This window comes from Eriocheir sinensis, chromosome 12 (genome assembly GCF_024679095.1).
Source record: "Eriocheir sinensis breed Jianghai 21 chromosome 12, ASM2467909v1, whole genome shotgun sequence".
Taxonomy (NCBI): domain Eukaryota; kingdom Metazoa; phylum Arthropoda; class Malacostraca; order Decapoda; family Varunidae; genus Eriocheir; species Eriocheir sinensis.
This window is the reverse complement of record NC_066520.1, coordinates 12,048,400-12,068,205: the sequence shown is the minus strand read 5'-3', so window position 1 is coordinate 12,068,205 and position 19,806 is coordinate 12,048,400. Positions and strand designations below refer to the sequence as shown.

Here is a 19,806-nt window from a genome sequence, read left to right as displayed (position 1 = left end):
TGATGCGTTTTTATTGCCGCTCCACTTGGCTTTTGCCGCCAAATTTGTCCGATCTCCCGCGCCAAGTTCCATCCGCGTCGCCGAAACCCAGCCGTTCGATTCCCTGGTCCCCCGATTGCTCCCCCAACCAAGGCTGCGCGTCACCATCGGCTCGGGGGAAAAACTTTGACAATAAAACCTTCCCCCGTGAACATTCTGATATACCAAGGTCTTTCTCTTTTCAGGTGAGTCGCATCCCAAACAAGCCGCGCCACGCTCAGGCCGGGGCCGCCGCCGAGGATGTGGACGCTTCTCCTCTAAAACGATTAGCCGGCGGCTGGGCGGAAGCAGAGTAATGTGAGTAGCACAATAAAGTTAATCTTATGTGAATGATTAATTGCCTCACGACCGGTCCCTTTCTTGTCGTTCGGAATCCTGTACTTTTTTATACTTTTGTCGCTGTTTTGTGGTGAGAAACGTGAAGGAGGCGGCGTTGAGGGAGGGGAGGCAAGACACGGAGAGGGAGGGAATCAGCTGTTTTGTCTTAAGAGCGTGAATATTCGTTGTAACTCATCCTGCATTGTTCTCATTCTTTTCATGGGCTGATGATCTTACATTTGCTGCCACGTGGCGTAACAGAGCGACGGGGATGTGAGTGTGGAGTGAACTGGCAGAATTGAGCGGCGAGCTTGGGCGGCGCCAACGTATTAATCACGAGAAAGAATGGAAATCGATAAGGAAGAGTTTCACTTAAAAGCGAAGGAAACAGTTGGATCGCGTAGGCCATAATTTGCGGCGATATGAAAAGGGCGGCGAAGCACTGTGTCATCTCCCTTGATTTAGCGCAGGCGGAGTGAACAGAAAGGGCGGCGTTAGGGCTGTCTGCGGCGGGGAAGCGTCGGGGTGCAACCTCCGCCTCGCCCGCAGACGCTTACGGAGCTATCTCGTCTGACTTGTGTACGTTGTGTGGCGTGTACGCGTGCCAATCAAAACTTGTGTGCCGGTTCCTTCTTTACTTCCCTCTCTCCTTATTGTTCTTTCCTGTCCTCGCTGCTTCTATAAATAGTAGCAGACGTGAATTTTTGAGCAGCGTTCTGATTTGTGTTTCTCTTGACCGTTGTCATCCAGGTTAGTGACACATACACACACACACACACACACACACACACACACACACACACACGAGCGCGCGCGCCCTTCAGAAACAAGATAAAGCAGTATAATAGGGGAGGCGGTGGCTGAGTGGATAGCGTGACGGCGCCGCGTCCAGGACGACGCGGGTTCGCGTCTCGCCCGGTGCCACAAGCTGGGATTTTTCAGTCACCCCCGAGTGGCCTAAGACTACCCACATGCTGTCCCACCTATCAACCCGAACTCTAGGTCTTAGGATCAAAGATGAGCTCCGGGGGGGCAGCGTGAGCCAATGCAAGATGGCGTCACTATAAACACTTGCCTGCGCTACAACGGACTGGGACCGACCATCAGGCCCTACTACGAAAGCCTACCGGCGCCACAGGCGAAGACGTAAAAAAAAAAAAAATAATTATGGCCATGAGCAGCACAGTACTAAATGTCTGCCACAATAGAAACCAAAAATACAGAAGATAAAGGACCTCGGCTTGATTAATCGATGAGGCAGCAAAGCCCCCGCAGCATCAAATGGAATGAAACGTTCCGTCAGCGGTAGCAAAGTACACTTCTAAGGAATGTTTAATAAGCACAAAGCGAGCATCGGGCGGGTGACGAGCAGCCTTGCAGCAAGCGGCCCCTAAGCTGTCTAATCTTGTGTGTCCGATGCGCTTTTGTTGCCTGTTTTACCACGTCAAATACCTCAGAGTGAAGGAACTGACCACTTAACGGAGTCTTTCACTGGCGTGCGAGGGGGTGGAGGGCGGGGGGGAGGACGGGGTGTTAAGAGAGAGAGAGAGAGAGAGAGAGAGAGAGAGAGAGAGAGAGAGAGAGAGAGAGAGAGAGAGAGAGAGAGAGAGAGAGAGAGAGAGAGAGAGAGAGAGAGCACCACCACCATGACCATCAACAACAACAACAACAGCAACAGCAACACGATCACAGTTGAAATCTCTAATGCCACTGTCAGGTAAATACAGTTTTCATTGGTGAACAAAACCGAAGCAGCATCAGAGTGCACGCCGTATTGTCTGCATCACAAGTGGCGGCAATTTTCCTAGCGAAATAGGTATTTTTTCATCTTGCCTTGCCTGACGGCGCCGCTATGGAAATTGCAGAGTCGCACACAGAGTCATTTGCCGTCCTTCGAGTTACCTGCGGCTGCGGATGAGTCAGCTCGCTCGTATTCTCTCCGCCTCCCTTGGGGTGGAGAGCCGATGGCCAGCCGTTCGCATGGAGCACACAAGTAATGGCTGCATTATGCATGACAATAACAGTACAGCTAAATAGGACGCGACACGACACTGCCACTTACGTCAAATTTGTGACTAATGGAGACAACAATGGCATAATTTAGTGTAATGCGTTTGCAGCAAAAAGGCAGAGAGCAAATAAGCACGAAGCTGAGTCTGTAATGAAGATGAGAAAAGAAAGTGTCGCGCCGCCAAGGCAAAAAAATAAAACAGCAGGTCCACCTTGAGCAGGCGGGAGAGTCGTGCCCCCCCACAGTTAGCAGGAGAAATGATAGGCAGGGGAGAAATCGTGGCGCTCTTTAAGGAGGAAGGGGTAATATCATGATTTCCCTGGAGGGGAAAGGACGATGGCCATTAGCCGCGACGCAGCCGCCACCTCGCGTCGCCCTCCACAACCAGGGAGCCTCGCCCCGCAGGCAGCGCCACGCAGCCCATCATGCTGGGACCCCCCTGCTGCTGCTGCCGCTGGTGCTGCTGGTGCTGGTAGCAGTGCTAGTAGTAGTAGCAGTAGTAGTAGTAGTAGTAGTAAACACTTGAAACACTTGAAACACTTTATTATGTAGTATTGATGAGAATGACAATGATAATAATAATAATAATAATAATAATAATAATAATAATAATAATAATAATAATCATTATTGTTATTATTATTATTATTATTGTTGTTACTATTATTATTATTTTATTATTATTACTATTATTATTATGATTATTATTATTACTATTATTAGCTATTATTTATTATTATTCTAATTATTATAATAATAATAATCTATATTATTATTATTATTATTTTTATCTGTATTGTAACTTATGAATTACGTATATTAGTAGTAACTTTTTTTGATGATGATAGTTTTGTAATAATGGTGATAATTATATTATCATTTCTATGATTAACCCTTTCATTGCTATGATTGGCGAGCCGCGCCGTCCAAGTCCCAAAGGTAACCGGTGTGGCGATGACGTCAAAACACATAACAAAGCCTGAACGAATCCTGAAAAGTCGCGCCACTCTTGCCTACCTTTGGCGGCCACCGTGCCGAGGCTTCACTGGACGCGGCGCTCAGCCCTCGCTACCGAGGAGGCGTCCCCGCTGAACACGACCGCATCCTGGTGTCCTGAGAAGCCTAGCAGAGCGTGGCGCGCCGCTCTCCTCGAGTCACAAGGGAAGGCCTGAGCTCCATTATTGGCGGTGCTTCTCAATAAAGACGCGATTGATCTCCACAGCCAATTTTCAGAGGGAAGATTAGGCGTTCAGATGTCTTGATGTCTGCTGAGGAGAATCCTCTCGTATCGTCGCGTCGCGTGTCTGGCTGGCTGGTGGGTCTGGCGGGCCGGCTCGTGCGAGTTCTCGTTTAAGACAGATGGTTTACTAATGCCTCCGATTTTATCTCTATATTCCTCGGCATCATTATACGCCATTCCTCGCTTCTTCATGTTCTGGTTCTCAGGGAAAGCTTTGTCCGTGACCGTGACAGTCCTTGCTCTTCACTCATCAGAGGTTTGTTTGTGGAATGCATATCGTACTAAATTCCTTCATCGTTCGGAAGCGCTTGACCAACTGAGAGATGAAGAGCCAAAATTCTTTATTGTTCTTTATATTTTACCTATTTATTTATTTATCAGATTTTTGTTTACGAGTTTTCATTAGTTTATTATCAATATGCATGATACCATAAGCTCATGTGATGTATTGTTCCAGCTTTTGAGGGTCCATTCCTTAATCCTAATCGATCATTCATGCAAAGACTCACGAACATCATTGTGTGAATGTTTGCCCTCAGAATACCTGTTCTAAAGTTATCTGCTGACCATAGAAAACTTGCTATCATAGGAATGTTGAGCATCGGTAGAAACTGATTGAGAGAAAACGGGAAGGCGTCTTCTTAGTCCTCACTCTCCGGACTCCACACTCCACCTTTCGTCTGCTGTCTCTTCTCCCATCCCATCTACCGTCCCCATCCACTGTCCCACCCCTATATCTTTCCATTACCTTTTGCTCCCACTTTTTATATCCTCGTTTAATTCTACACATATAGATAAAAATAAAGGTCAAGTCGAAGTCTATTTGGTCGTAGCATTGTTGAGTCTACAGTCCCACCCCCTACCTTTCCATCACCTTTCGCCCCTGAACTATACATCTTAGGTTAGTTTTTCACATATAAACAAAGATATGTAAATAAAGGTAGACAATGTTGAAATATTTTTTTTAGTTTTGTGGATTATCAGTTGTCTAGGCACCAATCTTTCTATAGGTGGTGATAATCTGCTAGGTACCGTGCGTTGTAAGAGGAACTAATCCACAAGAGACTGAAATCTTCACTTTTTTTCATATCTTAATCAAATAACCAACAATTTAATATGTGCCGTGAATGGTATTTTCTTTGGCGTTCGGGAATTTAATGGTGAACTGAGGGATTTTTGTTCCGGGAAAAGTATCCTCGTCTTCAGCAACTCGTACTGACTGCCCCCTCTCGGACCTTTCCTTCTCTGGGGCGCCTTGGGAAGGAGGAGGACAATGATAGGCATAGAATCTCGCCCAAGCAGGTACCTTCCCCCTCCCCATTACACCCCTCCCCAAACGTATACACTCAAGCACACAGTTATATATCATAGGTCATTGAGAAATTCCCACATCTATAGTTATTCATTCAGTATTATTATTTCATTGTACAGTTTCGCATCAATAATGTAAACACACACACACACACACACACACACACACACACACACACACACACACACACACACACACACACACACACACACACACACACATACACACACACACACACACACGCCGGTCGGTAAAAATGCCTTTCCCCACTGTGCATCTGCTCCGGATCCAATTATGCCTCGGCTCACCTGTGTCCTGGGAGGCGTGGATCAGCCGGGGGGGGGACAGGGGGCGGGGGCCGGGGTGGTGTCTCCCAGGCCAGGTCATCCTAGCATTAGCGTCCCCCGTTACCATGGCGACCGAGCCCTCACTACCACCACCACCACCACCACCACCACCACCACTGCCGCCACCACCACCACCACCATCACCACCACCATCCCCGCCGCCACCACTATGATCCATTCTTTTCTTCTCATTTCCCGTTCTCTCCTTTCCTTTCTCCTCCTCCCTGACCTGACTCTCGTGTTTCTGGTCCCGGTGTTTTTATTTTCAAGCTTGTGTCCATTTCTCGTTTTCTTTTCTTTCTGAGATTCTCGTTTTTCACTGTCCCTCATTTTTGGTTTCTAAGATTACTTTTGTCTCCCATCTCTTACACCTTACATATTGAAGTTTTGTTTTTCTACATCGTTTTTTTTATGATTCATCGATGTTTTTTTTTTGTATTTATTCACTTGTTTTCCTTTCCCGTTACTTGACATGTTTCTGGCTCTTACTTGATTCACTCCTCAAGCTTTCTCTCTTTCTGCTTTATTTTTATTTATTTTTATTTATCGGTTATTTTATTATTTCTATTTTCTGTTGTTTTATTTTCTCGTTTTATTTTGTTTTTTTCTCAGTTACTTTTGCCTCCTACTTGAGTCACATCGCAAGTTCTATTTTTTATTTTTTTTATTTATCGGTTATTTTATTATTTCTATTTTCTGTTATTTTTATTTCTCGTTTTATTTTATTTTTTTCTCAGTTATTTTTGCCTCCTACTTGATTCACATTGCAAGTTATCTCCTTTTTATATACTCAGTTATCTTCTACCTCCTTTACACCTTCCTTCGGTCACTTGGTCTCCTTAGGTAATTATTCTCTTGTTCATCTCTTCATCTCTCTCTTTCCTTTCCTCTCCCTCTCTTTCCCTCGCCCACGAAGCGCCACACGTAACAAGCACACTAATATTTTACAGTAATTACTCCTCCTCTCTCCCTCCTCTCCCTCCTCTTTCTCTCCAGCATTCACATTCTCATCTTTTCTCCAGCGCTCATCTCCTCCTCCCATCCCTCTTTCCCTCCCGTCACTCCTTCACTCCTCTCATAACTCTCATTTTTCTCCTCACCCAAAAGTCTCACTATCGCCCCGCCTCCTCCTCCTCCCATCATCATCCTCTCTCCCTCTTTTCTCTCCATTTTTGGCTTGGTGCACAAAAACTTCGATCAATAAGTAATAAAGATGTGTCCCCCTCAAACCCACTAGGCCTACACCCCCCCTCGTCGCCTCCCACTACCCCTCCCCTCCCTGCGACCCTAGACCCACCACCACCACCACCACCTCTATCACTGCTATCACTACCATACCTCGTCTTCTTTACTATTCATTCTTAATCTTCAACCCATACTAATTTTTTTTTTACATTTCATATATATTTTTTTATTTATATTTTTTTTCTTATTTGGTTGTCTGTCTCTTTGGTATCGATTTTCCACACACTCAACTTCTCGTGCGATCTTTTGTTCTTACTCCTTTCATTCCTTTGTTATGATTGCAATGGCTTTTTTTTCTCTAAGTATATCTCACACCTTTCCACCAATCTTTCATTTCTTTCTTCCTTCTTTTTTTTCTCTTTTCCTTCCTTCCTTCCTCCCTTCCTTCCTTGTAACATCTTTTTTTTTTATCTCTAAGCATTTCTCATACCTTCTCAACAGACCTTCCTTCATTCCTTCCTTCCTTCCCCTTTTCCTCTCTTCACCTCCTCATTCCTTTGTTTTCCGCTGGCCTTCACACCCTCTGCTACATAGTCTGTTTCACGATGACCCATTCTCTTTTTCTTCATTATTGCTCCTCCACTTCCACCCCCCACCCCCCCATCTTGTCCCCTCTGTTGTAGCTCATCTCCTTTCTTGTTATTTATTTGTTTAGTTTTTGTCAGTGTACAGCTACTTATTTACATCCTGTTCCTCATTTCCGATGCTTAATTTTCACTCTAATCCATGTGTTGTTCTTTCTCCTATAACCAAAGTCCTCTGCTATGTCACATCTCCCCTGCACTCTATAATCGTCTATATCAGGGTTCTCTCAATTCTTTTTTTCCAATCGTTTTTATCATAGCCACCTCGCTTACCTGTTCTCTATTGTGTCACGGTCCTTCCTGACTTCTGTTATTTCCTTTCATCAAATATACTTCCCATATCTTCTTTATCAATTTAGTTCTCATCTATATTCTCTCTTTTCATCGTATCTCCTCTTGATATCATGAAACGTTATTATATCCCTCCCAATTTACAATTCTAACCCTGTATTGTATCTAAAACTGATCATTCTTCTACTTTCCCCTTCCCCTCTTCGTTCAGTCTTCCCTTTCTGATCCTCTCTATCATACCCTTTTTCCACTTTACAATTCCTTCCCCTCTTCATACCCATTCTACAATCCTTCCTTTTACAATTCTCTCTATCGCATTCTCTAATCCATTCACTTCGATTCTCTCTTATCAAATCTCCTTCACATCCCAGTTGTTTCCCTTCGTCATATGCCAAACCTCTCAACTATTCTCAACAATCTTATTCACATTCTCTCATCCACCCACACTGATCCTTCCTATCACATTCCTCCCACATCCTAGTCCTTTCCCTTCATCAAATCCCAGAACTCTCAACAATCCTTCCTCTCACATCCTCTCCATCACATTCTCTCATCCACCCACTCTGATCCTCTCTATCACATCCCACGTCCCAGGCCCTTCCAATCCTTTCTCCCGTAGGCCTTTCACGCCGGCCAATCGTCTGTAATACCACAGTCGTCCATCTGCCAGAAGCCTCAGCACAGCGCCGCCCAATCCTCCCTTTATCATGGAGCTGCCACTCTCCATCTTCGCCATGATAGGTGTAATCCATCACGTGTAGTGCGTGGGGTCATCGATAGAGGGAGCCGTGGCCTTCATCCATCATGCTGTACACTCGGCGAAAAAAAGGAGAGAAGAAACCTCACGTAGTGTACTTCCCCCTGTGACTCCCTCCTCCTCCCTCCTCCTCTCTATACCGACGTGTATCTCCCTCTCTTCCTTCCTCCTTTCCGCATACCCCGCCGAGCTCCCACTGCCTATAGCGTCCGTAGGGTGCGATGTGCCCGGCGTAGGAGGGGGGGGAAGGAGGGGGAGAGGTTACATGGTGTGATGGTTATTACGTTTCCAGTATACAGTCATGACTTACCTCCTCTTCGTTTTAACGCTATATTGTTTAGACTTCTGGAATGTTTCTCTACTAAAGTTTTATCTCATTCTACTATTTATTGGTGTGTAATCCATCAAAGTCCCCTGTCTAGATTTTTTTTTGTGTGTGTTTTATTTACTGCGCCTGTGCTGTGAAGACGTTCCTTAGCTTGAGCCTTCACGTGTCAGTATCTTCAGGTTAGTTTGCCCTCACTCTAGCATGATCTCACTGATGCTGTTTCGACAATCCGTCTGTCGCTCGCTTCTCATTCTCTTCTTCATCTCAGCTCCCTCCCTCTCCCCCTCCTACTGGCCATCGTGACATCTGGACCAGTCTTTTTTATATATATTTTTATCACTATATATATTTATTTGTTTTCATATAATTCTTTCTCATCCTTTTTTTCTTTTTTTCTTTTTGTCTTTTCTTTTCTGTTATTTATTTTTCCTTTCTTGTTTTCATTTCTTCTCTTCTCTTCTCTTCTCTTCTCTTCTCTTCTCTTCTCTTCTCTTCTCTTCTCTTCTCTCTCTCTCTCTCTCTCTCTCTCTCTCTCTCTCTCTCTCTCTCTCTCTCTCTCTCTCTCTCTCTCTCTCTCTCTCTCTCTCTCTCTCTCTCTCTCTCTCTCTCTCTCTCTCTCTCTCTCTCTCTCCAGCAGCCTCCTCATCTGCTTGGTTTCCTCCTTCTTGTCCTCATCCGCAGCTGTGAATCCAGGAGGCGTCATTATAGGACTTCCTTGATCTATGTGTGTGTGTGTGTGTGTGTGTGTGTGTGTGTGTGTGTGTGCGCGTGTGCGTGTGTGTCTGATCTCTTGCCGTACCTTTTCTTTTTCTCTTTTTAATATTTCCTCCTGTTTATTGTTCTCTTCTCCCTTCTCATCCTTCCTGATTCGCATGGCTTCTTACTCTCCTCTTCATCCAGGCCAATCCTCCTCCACGTGTCCATTCACTCTCTTCATATCGTCATTACTCTCATTCTCCTCCTTCCTTTCCTCTCTACTTTCCCTCCTCAGTCCTCCTTCTCCTGGCGCCTTATGCTCCCCATGCTCTTCCTCCTTTTTCTTCTTCTTCTATTGCCTCCATAATAGGCTTAGACGAGAGCCTTTGAAAAATTAGCTAATGCCAATTTAGGGGCGGATCACTCGGCGGGGGATGCTGCGCCAGGTAGAGGGGAGAAAGGCCTATTAGAATACGGCGTCGGAAATCGCTAACTGGCTTAGGCCGACTTGGGAGGAAGGAGGGGGGGGCTGAGAGGGTGGGGAGTGGTTCCTTCCGTTGGTGCCGATCGGAAGGTTCTCCTGCGGTGCTGAGGAGTGTGTAAGGATGCGGGAGGCGAAGGATCAGTATTGAAAGTGGGCAAGGGAATGGAGAGTTACCGAGCGTGGAGAGTGTGTGCATGGGAGGACTGTTACAGGAAGGAGAGTGCTAAGGAATGGGTGGTAGGTTATTGGTGAAAGGGGTTGTTTTGGAAGGCATCAACATCACCATCATTATCATCAGCACCACCAACAACAGCATCAACAGTAACAACAATAATAACAACAACAGCAACAGCATTAATGCCATCTCCTATCAGCATCTCAACATCCTCACACCAGCTGCCCTAATCAACTGACTGCAACAACTATATGAACCGCTCACCACCCATCACCCTTATCACTATCATCACCACTATCGTCACCACCCACCACCACCAACACAATCAACCATGCGTCACCACACCACCATAATTGTGAACAACTATACCCTTTACATTCACTATCACCTCGAACAGCAACCAAATAAGAACAACATCATCATCATCATCAATAGTCATATGAGAGCCGCAGAAATACTACCACAACCACACCACCTTCACCCTCACCCCTCCACCATACAGCTGCGATCCAACCTTCCCCCCCCCCCCCCAAGTGATCTGGCTGCCAAGGGAGAAGGAACATACCTCTGAGTGAGTGTTTATTTAGCATTGATTTATGGAAGAGGTTAATCCTTGGGGCATCTATGAACTGACAGCCCGTGGCGGCGCAGGAGGCCCCCCGACGGAGGCTAAGTATATACAGTGACACCCAGACAACCGTGACCGCCAAGACCCAGACCAAGACGAAGCTCATGCGATACGGCTGATGGGTTGTTCTCGGCGTGATGAAGACGACTGCTTAAAATGATCTTTGCTTGATTCACACAACAAGGTGTCTCTCTTCACATTTTTCATCAAGTGCATACATATATCGTCACCTTCGTAAACAAAGCGCCTAAGTCATTATTTTCTAGTTTTCAGGAAATCAGGAAAGAAGTGTCATCGTCTCATTTGTCTTAAGATTTAGGCAGAAATGAAAAGGTCAATTCTAGAACACTCAAACATTAAATAACGTCACATGTTGAAAAATTGATGTAGACAAAAACCTGGAAATCGCTGAAAAATGACTCAGGCAATTATTTGATGAGGGTGACGATATAGTGGTTAGTAGGGGAGGTACATTGGGGGAAAGGAAAATGAGACTATATAGTTGTAAGGTGGATGTTTGTTAATCGTATTTAGCGAATCATTACTCGGGCACCTTATCTGTATCCATTTACTTTTCCAGCGGTTTGGGGACTCTTCTATAAGCAACTCACGTTTATCTTATGCACTACTTTCACTGTCCACTTTGAAGACTCTTGACAGTGCACTAAAAACTCTGTGTCCTCCGCCGTAAGGTATTTATATAGCTGTATGATTGAAAGGAAGCGGCGACCTTGCACGTAGTCACACACGATCCATTACCGAGGCATGACACACACTCTGTAGACCCATGATGTAGGTAACCACTCACCTTTGTTTTAATGTAATTCGGGAGTAGTTTCCTATCTCTAGCGACCTTCTCCGGGGACTCGTCTGGGCGGTAATAGTGCACAGTCCAAGGATGTAGTGTCGAGCCTCCAGACCACGCTCCCCCGTCGCTGCCGCCTGGCCCTGCTCCCCCCTGTCTCTCCTGTTTTCATTTCCTTGTGCATTATAATATATTCTCCACGCCTTCAGTTTCTTCATAATTAAAACATAACTTTTTCCCCCCAAAAGGAGCATCACGTTCGTTAGCCCATTCATAGACTTTAATTAATGAGTTGATATATTCATCGGCGTTAGGTATGCGTGAGCCTAATTCATTCGCTCAATACATTTATTCATGAGTAGAATTTGAGCACACTGGGCGTCGAGGCTCCCCGGCTTGTATAGGGTTCAGGCCGAGATTTATTCATGGTGCTTACCTCCTCCTCCTCCTCCTCCTCCTCCTTCTCCTGCTCCTTAACCCAGCGTAGGGGCGTCTCCATTTTCTCCAGCGGGCAGAGGGAAACTAAGCCAAGATCACCGGCCATTTTCGTCCTGTCTTGATATGGTAATAGGCCGAGGCTCCCCTTCCCCCCCCCATTATATACACCCATACAAGGCCTCCACTCTATTCGCGCCCAAGGCCTATTCCGTACCCCCAGTAGGCCTACAACCCCCCTCACCCCCCCCGCTCCGTCATCACCTTTCCCTACCACCACCACCACCACCTCCTCTGCCCACCGTTTTCCACATCAAGTTACCCCCATCATCATCAGCGTGACAGTCTGTTTGTAATTAGGTCTATTGATGTCCAAATTGACAACACAACCCTATCGGCCCGCGTGATCGCTCCCCCATAGGCCTAATTATGGACCTACTTTCTATGGCTTCCTACAGGCGCCTTCATAACATAGGCCTGTGATTCTTTGCTGAAGGGCCGTCGCATAGGCTGAATATAATAGGCTGGCAGGCATGGCGGGGTGTGGGGGGGGAAAGAAGGGGAAGGTGATGTGAGAGAGAGAGAGAGAGAGAGAGAGAGAGAGAGAGAGAGAGAGAGAGAGACTGTCGTGGAAAAATCATAAATCTTAAGTGTGACACCGACGCGTCCTCTCCCTTCTTTATCCTCTCCCTCCTGCATATTATTTCTCTCTCTCTCTCTCTCTCTCTCTCTTCATATCTACTCATCACTTGCCTTCCTTTTCCCCGCGTACTTTTTTTTCATATTTTCAGCAGCACTTTTTGAGAATATTTATGATTGGCTGTCATCTGGAGGACCCGATGAGTGGTGGAGGAGGAGGAGGAGGAGGAGGAGGAGGAGGAGGAGGGTACCCTATTCCATTGCCTCCACTCTCCCCCTCCACCCTTACCACCGGGGGCCGAGGAGGGGCTGAGAGTGGGTAGGCCTACCGTCAATAACATCTCACGTATTTCGCTCATTTTTCCTTTTCGCGAAGTCTAAATGAGATGTCCAAGGGAGGGGCGGAAAGGGAGGGCGGGAGGCCTATATGACGGGATATTATTCCATCCTATTCTCTTGTATTCAAGCCATGTGTGTGTGTGTGTGTGTGTGTGTGTGTGTGTGTGTGTGTGTGTGTGAGTGGGAAGGAAAGGGAAGGGAAAGGAATGGCATTGAAGGGATCTCGTTGGAAAAGGAATGGAAGGAAAAAGAAGTAAAGGGAAGGGAACGACATTCAAATGAAGCGAAGGGAAAGGAAGGGAAGAGGAAGTGAAGGGAAAGGAAGGGAAATCAAAGGAAGGGAAGGCTAGGTGTTAGGAAAGGTGCAGAAGAGAGAGGAAAGGAAACGAAACGGAAGTCAAAGGAATGGAAGGGAGGTAAATGGAAGGGAAGGGCAGGTGAAGAGAAGGGAAAAGAAGGGAAAACAAAGTAAAGGACCAAAAGGAAGGGGAAGCGTTGCAAAATGTACTGCAAGGAAAAGAAGGAAAGGAAAGGAACGGAAGTAATAGAGACGAAGAAGAGGTAAAGGGAAAGAAGGGAAGGGAAAGGGAGGTGAAGGGGAGTGAAGGGAAGGGAAGGGGAGGTGAAGGGGAGTGAAGGGAAGGGAAGGGGAGGTGAAGGGGAGTGAAGGGAAGTGAAGGGAAGGGAAGGGGAGGTGACGGGCAGGTAAGGGAAGGTAAGGGGTGGTGAGGGGGAGGGAGGGGACGGGAAAGGGAGGTGAAGAGGAGTGAAGGGAAGGGAAGGGGAGGTGAAGGGGAGTGAAGGGAAGGGCAGGGGAGGTGAAGAGGAGGTAAAGGGAAAGAAGGGAAGGGAAGGGGAGGTGAAGGGGAGTGAAGGGAAGGGAAGGGGAGGTGAAGGGGAGTGAAGGGAAGGGAAGGGGAGGTGATGGGGAGTAAAGGGAAGGGAAGGGGAGGTGAAGGGGAGTGAAAGGAAGTGAAGGGAAGGGAAGGGGAGTGAAGAGAAGTGAAGGGAAGGGAAGGGGAGGTGAAGGGGAGTGAAGGGGAGTGAAGGGGAGTGTACTAAGTGGACCTGGCGCAAGGCTGAGTGGCGGGAAGGGAAGGTCCGTCCAGCACGCCATTGAGAGCGGGGCATTGTGTGGCGGCATTAGTAGTGGCCTTATTATTTCTGCCTGCTTGCCTCCTCCTCCTCCTCCTCCTCCTCCTCCTCCTCCTCCTCCTCTTACTCCTTCTTTCCCATCTTCATTCTCCTCCTTCCGTCTCGTTTTACCATTTATGCTTCTTCCATTTCGTCCTTGAATTTCGTCTCCTCCCTTTTTTTTTTCTCTTTCTCTTCTTACACGTTTTCTCACTCGTCCTCCTCCTCCTCTTCCTCCTTCTTCTCTCTTCCTCCTCCTCCTCCTCCTCCTTCATCATTACCTGTCGTTTCTCAAGCTCTCTTCATGCTACACTTTTTTTTTTTCATTTCTAGGAATTCCTCGTTTATGCAGGATTGCCTTTCTTTTTTCTTTCCCTCCTTTGCTCCCGAGTTCTCTCCCTCCCTCTTTGCACTCTCTCCCTCGCCTCCTCTTACACGCTCCTTCGTCTTCCTCTCTCTGTTCTTGTTCCTCTTTTCTGTTTCTCCTGCAAGCTATCTTTATTTACACTGACCTAGAGGAGGAGGAGGAGGAGGAGGAGGAGGAGGGAGATATATGGGAATAATGAAAAATTGAGAGAGAGAGAGAGAGAGAGAGAGAGAGAGAGAGAGAGAGAGAGAGAGAGAGAGAGAGAGAGAGAGAGAGAGAGAGAGAGAATGGAAGGAGTGAGGACGGAAAAATAGAAAACGGTAGGAGACACAATACACCAATTTCTCCTCCAGTTTCCCACGCGCCGGAATAATAGCGGCGGAGTCCATCCATGGATACATTTTCTCTCCGCCGTAAAAGTGAAACGTACAGATGGAAATGAAGGTGTCCAGTCGGTAGCGTTTCCACATTGTTCATGCCCCGCCACCCTCGCCGCCCGCCCGCCCGCCCGTGTGCAGCCGGTCCCGCCGCCCTCCCCCTTTACTGCCCATATTGGCCTTTCGTCTCACACTTTATTCCGTCCACGTCTTTCCCAGCCGCCCGCACGCACCCCCTCCCACGCTCCCACACCTCCGGCGCCCCCGCACCCAGCACGCCCTCAGACTTCTCGCCGCCTGCACCGGGTTGTCCAGTGGAGTGGGCAGCCACTGGTGGACGGTCAATAAATTTAAACTTTAGAGAGCGGCGGGAGGGGCGGCGGCGTCACGCGTGGGTAGCAAAGTCGCCCATTAAAGGCCTGAGGGTCATTACGCCTCACAAGGTCGTTCGGCAGTTAACAGTGCAAACAGTGAACAAAGGACGCTCTGCCCCTTGGCGAGCAGCGTTGCCTCCGCCGGGCACTTGTTTTGGCTCTGTGTCGGCATGGCTGTGTGGCCGAGGTGTGAAGAGCCTCCCCTGGCGACGGAACGCGGGGCGGTCGGGGCATGAAGGTAAGGTAACCATGAGTGAGCAAGGCGCCGCGCCCAAGGTGTGCCGTTGCTGCCCAGGAGGAGTCACTCTCACGGCCACCGCGAGGGCATCACTCCCCGTCAATTAGGAGATCAAACGAGGGGTCACGTGACGGCGGGGACAATGGTATGGCAGGATCGACAATGGGTCACGTGGAGGGCCAGGTCAGTCAATGACGTCACGCTGCCTGCCTCCCAATGGCCTGGCGGTCAGTGCCGGCGATGGGGAACGAGGCGGGGAGGAGGGCCAGACAGCCGCCCTTGTGGAGGAGAAGGAGGAGGAAAGGAGACGCGCCGGCTATTTAGATGTCCTCATTATCCTCCTGGTGTCCAGTTCGGAGCCGGAGCCGAACCAGTAATTGGTAGGGGATGAAATTTATCCGTGGAGGCGAAGGCCGCGCCGGCAGTGGCGGCGCCGCCTGGTACTGCGCCTTCCCTGATGGTCGAGGACTCGCTGCCACCGGCGGTCAGGAAGAAGGAAAAAGACGAAGCTGAGGGAGCCGCCGCCATCTAGAACGGTCCGTTTGCGTGTTGAGTTGAAATATAATCGATTGTATCATTAGGGGAGAAATTATTCCCCTCAGACTCTCTCTCCCTCACTGACCCTTTCAAGATCTGGAAAAGAACCATCGTCTCTGTTACCGCCAGACTAACCACTCGCCGCGATGCCACAACCGCGCCTCCGCTGCCCTGCCTGCATGCCGCCCCTCACGCCACACTACCAGCATCGCCAAGCACTCCAGCGGCCCCTCGTAATAAAGTAATGCGACAGTAAAGTCTTCTTCCCGTGCTGTACCTGAGCGGGAGTTAATCGTCACGCGGATCCATTAGAAATATTACGAGGCAGGTCGAGGGTGGTCTCTCATCTGGCATTACTGGCGCGGGGCTCCAGTGGTGCCATCTGTCAGCGGGTTAATGGCCCCTGAAGACCCGGTCACTTGCACACACCGCCGTGACCACGCCGCCACCACCCATCTATTACACTTCTGCCCCTCCCCGCTTCCCCTTCCCCTCTGTCGGCCGTCCTTTCCCCTCCCCACCAGTCTCTTGCACTCTTTTCCTTTCTCTCTCTTTTCTATCTCTTCAGTAGTCTTCCCTTCTTCCCCCTCCTCCTCCCTTTCCTTCCGGCATGTCGTCTTACTCCTCCCTTCTCCTTGCAAATAATTTTCCATCCTTCCCCTTCCCTTCCTTCCCGCCATCCCTTCCCTTCTTCCCCTCCTTTCTTTTCTTTTCAGCCTCTCTTTCCTCCTTGTCATTCCCTTTTCTTACATGATTCTGCACGTTCTCTTGTCAGACCCTCCTCTTTCTCCTCCTCCTCCTCTTCTGCAGTCTCCTCCTCCTTCTCAGCCGTCTCCTCCTTCGTCTCCGTCTCCTCTTTCTCCTCCTTTTCCTCCTCCTTCAATGAACGGAGTTGGGGTCGAGGAAATTCTACTTTATGGACTAAAGTTTACTCCCATACCTTGTAGAATATTCTTAATGGAGGTGGAGGAGAGGACCGGAGGGAGGGAGGGACAGGAAGAGGAGGAGGACGGAGGGAGAGAGTGGAAAAGAGGAGAAGGAGGAGCAGGGAGGGGAGTGGAAAGGAAAGACATGTAGAGAGCGAGAGAGTGAAATGGAGGAAGGAAAGGGAAAGGGAAAGGGCTGGGAAGGAAGTTTATTATGGGCGAATGAAATGATGAAAAATAAAAGTTAAGAAATGTCAGTAAATGCCATAGAGGAAATAATAACACAGAAATTACAGGTTAAAGGGAATAATTAATCAGCTGTTATATTTTACTCATTTTATACTCATCAGCCATATTTGTTGTCTCTTTGAATTATTGAAGGTGGAACGGAAAGGTGAAGGAAGGGGAGGACCGGGGAGAGGGGGGGAGAAGGGGTGAGGAAGAATGACTATTACTGGGATATGAGGTAATGGAGAGTGTGGGCTGCTTCTAATGGGGGTAAGAGTAGGGGGGGGGGAGGGGGAGATGAGGCGTAATGGACGGCTATTTGTACATCTGTTGACTAATTTTTCGTCTTTTATTGTTGTTGGTGATGTTGTTGTTGTTGTTGGTGGTGGTGGTGGCGGTGGTGGTTGTGGTGTTCTTGTTTTTGATATTTATGTTTGTTATTTTTCATCATCGTTATTATCTTGTTCTTTTCTTCTTGTTTTTGTTCTTTTTGTTCTTGTTCTTTTGAAAGGTATTTGTTTTCCTCCTTATTTTCATTTATTTATTTATTTATTTTGGCGCGAAGGAGAAGGAAGAAGGACGGTTATCAGCTGACCACTTCACTCACTGGAAAACGTTATTACAGTACACACACACACACACACACACACACACACACACACACACACACAGATGCACCGATAAGTTAGTGTCCATGTCAAAACAAAGAAGGTGATTGGTGGTCGATTTTCCCTCACCCTCACCCACACTCTCTCTCTCTCTCTCTCTCTCTCTCTCTCTCTCTCTCTCTCTCTCTCTCTCTCTCTCTCTCTCTCTCTCTCTCTCTCTCTCTCTCTCTCTCTCTCTCTCTCTCTCTCTCTCTCTCTCTCTCTCTCTCATTCTTTATTTCTTTCCCGCGTCCTGTCATGCCTCGTAGCCTTCTTTCCGCACCATTCCTCCCTTCGCGTCCTTCTGCTCAGTCGGCTTCCTCCTCGCCCCATTATGTACACCTCCGATCACTCCTTCTTTCTTCCCGCTGGTCTCTTTCTTCTTTGTGTCGCCCCCGCTTTCCTCGTGTCCACATCACCGTCATCGTTAAAGCATTTCGTTCGTCATTTAAACTCTTTCCTCTATTCTTTTCTTTCCTCCCTCCATCACCTTTCATCTCTCAGTCCTCCCCTCTCCCCTCCATAGCCCCATCTGTGGTCCTCGAGGTCATTACCTGGGCAGGTAGACATGAAGATATCACAGGTAAGGAGGCGAGGACAGGTGGGCGGACTCACCTATGTAAATGACCTCATTAATTATACCTGCCTCCGGACGTGCCCTGTCTCCCCGCCCTGCTTGACCTCTGGGGCCCAGGTCACTGGTGTGTGTGTGTGTGTGTGTGTGTGTGTGTGTGTGTGTGTGTGCGTGTGCGTGTGTGTGTGTGTGTACTGAAGGCAGATGGACGTAAGCTGACAGGAAGATAAGACTATTGTAAATAATCCTATAAGTTTCATATGTTAGGTATCACACACACACACACACACACACACACACACACACACACACACACACACACACACCTTAATGAGCTGATGGAGGGCGTGATAGCATTTGACGTTTTTACCTCCCACAACTGAGCTCCTTCAGACCACCCGATATGGCAGCCGCCCCTTCTTGCCCGTCCCTCTGTCTCTCCGTCTCTCTGTCTGTGTCGCTCTCATACACATTTATTCATTTTTATTGTTTCATGTATGTTGATTCCCCCTTGTTTGCTTAAGCAATATTTCTATGTACGTTTATTTTATCTTCATTTACTTCTATAGTTATTCATCTATTTGTCTTCTTATTTTGAGTTCGTCGTAGAGTTAACCTGTCAGGCGAAGATCTAGAAGTTTATTTGATGTTCATTAAGTAAGTTTTCATTGGCATATTTGTGCTCGCAGACAGAGAAGTGTAAAGAGATATACAGAAGGAACGGTGGAATTACAGTAGTGCACCAGCAGGGAGGAATGTTCAGAGGATAAAGAAAAGTGAATGGGGTGTGTATGTGATATGTGGAGGAAGATTGCGTAGACTTAGAGGATAGACGAAGGAAATGAGAAAAAGAAACCTGAAATATAGAAACAAATAAAGACAGGTATTTACTTGGTTCATGCTATACAGTTGGTTACTAAAGCGAGGTTTCCCACTGTGGCTTGCAATACTTGATGGATTGTCAAAATGATGTTAGAGTGAAGGAAAAGTGTAAAGAAGTGACAGGGTATGGGAGGACGGGAAGTGCGTGTGGAGGTGACTGGGTGAAGGAAGGGAGGGCAGACCGGAGGTGAGTCGGGGGTGGGGAAGGTGGTGAGGGAGAGAGGAGGAAGTGTATGAGGGAGGAGGGAGGGAGGGAGGGAAGGAAGATGTACACACGAGTCTCTCAAGTGTTCTCAGGACGATTTATAACCTACGTGACTCAGGGCAGTTTAAGGGACTGTGTGTGTGTGTGTGTGTGTGTGTGTGTGTGTGTGTGTGTGTGTGTGTGTGTGTGTGTGTGTGTGTTTGTCTGGGTGGTCAGCCGTGAAGCACCAGCAGGCAGGAATTAAGGGGAGGTAAGGCCCTTGGCTCTTTGCCGCGCCCAAACTCTCGCCCAAGGCACTGAAGACGGGCGGGGGAGGGGAGGGGGAGGCTGCCAGGGCGATTCGTCGTTGCGGGGCGGGGTGGGACGGGGTGTGGGGCTCGGCGATGGGGTGCCAAGCGGTGGCTACGTAAGGCATGACGGCGTTTAAACGTCGTGTGACACATGAATATACACTTGTGACGCGGCGTAGAAGATGTGTCCATTGGCGTGACGCTCTCTGGCGCATTACGAAACGAGGCGTGATTTGTGGCGCTATCTTAACGTGCTGCGAGGATGGGGTATAGGAGGGGAGGGGGCGACGGGAGGCTCGTAATATTTTGTGAGGCAGCTAAAGAGTACGTTAATGTTCTCTGACGTGTTCCGCT

At 48.0% G+C, this 19,806-nt stretch overlaps 1 protein-coding gene across 1 annotated transcript in view; it reads left to right on the top strand.

Moving 5' to 3' along the window:
• The first annotated feature begins 287 nt into the window (after window positions 1–287).
• The window catches only part of LOC126997406 (optomotor-blind protein-like), a 403,474-nt gene continuing 383,955 nt past the window's right edge, over window positions 288–19,806 (top strand). The window contains exon 1 of the mRNA XM_050858475.1: window positions 288–336. The gene's annotated coding sequence lies outside the window, so the exon portion shown is untranslated. The remainder of the gene's footprint in view (window positions 337–19,806) is intronic.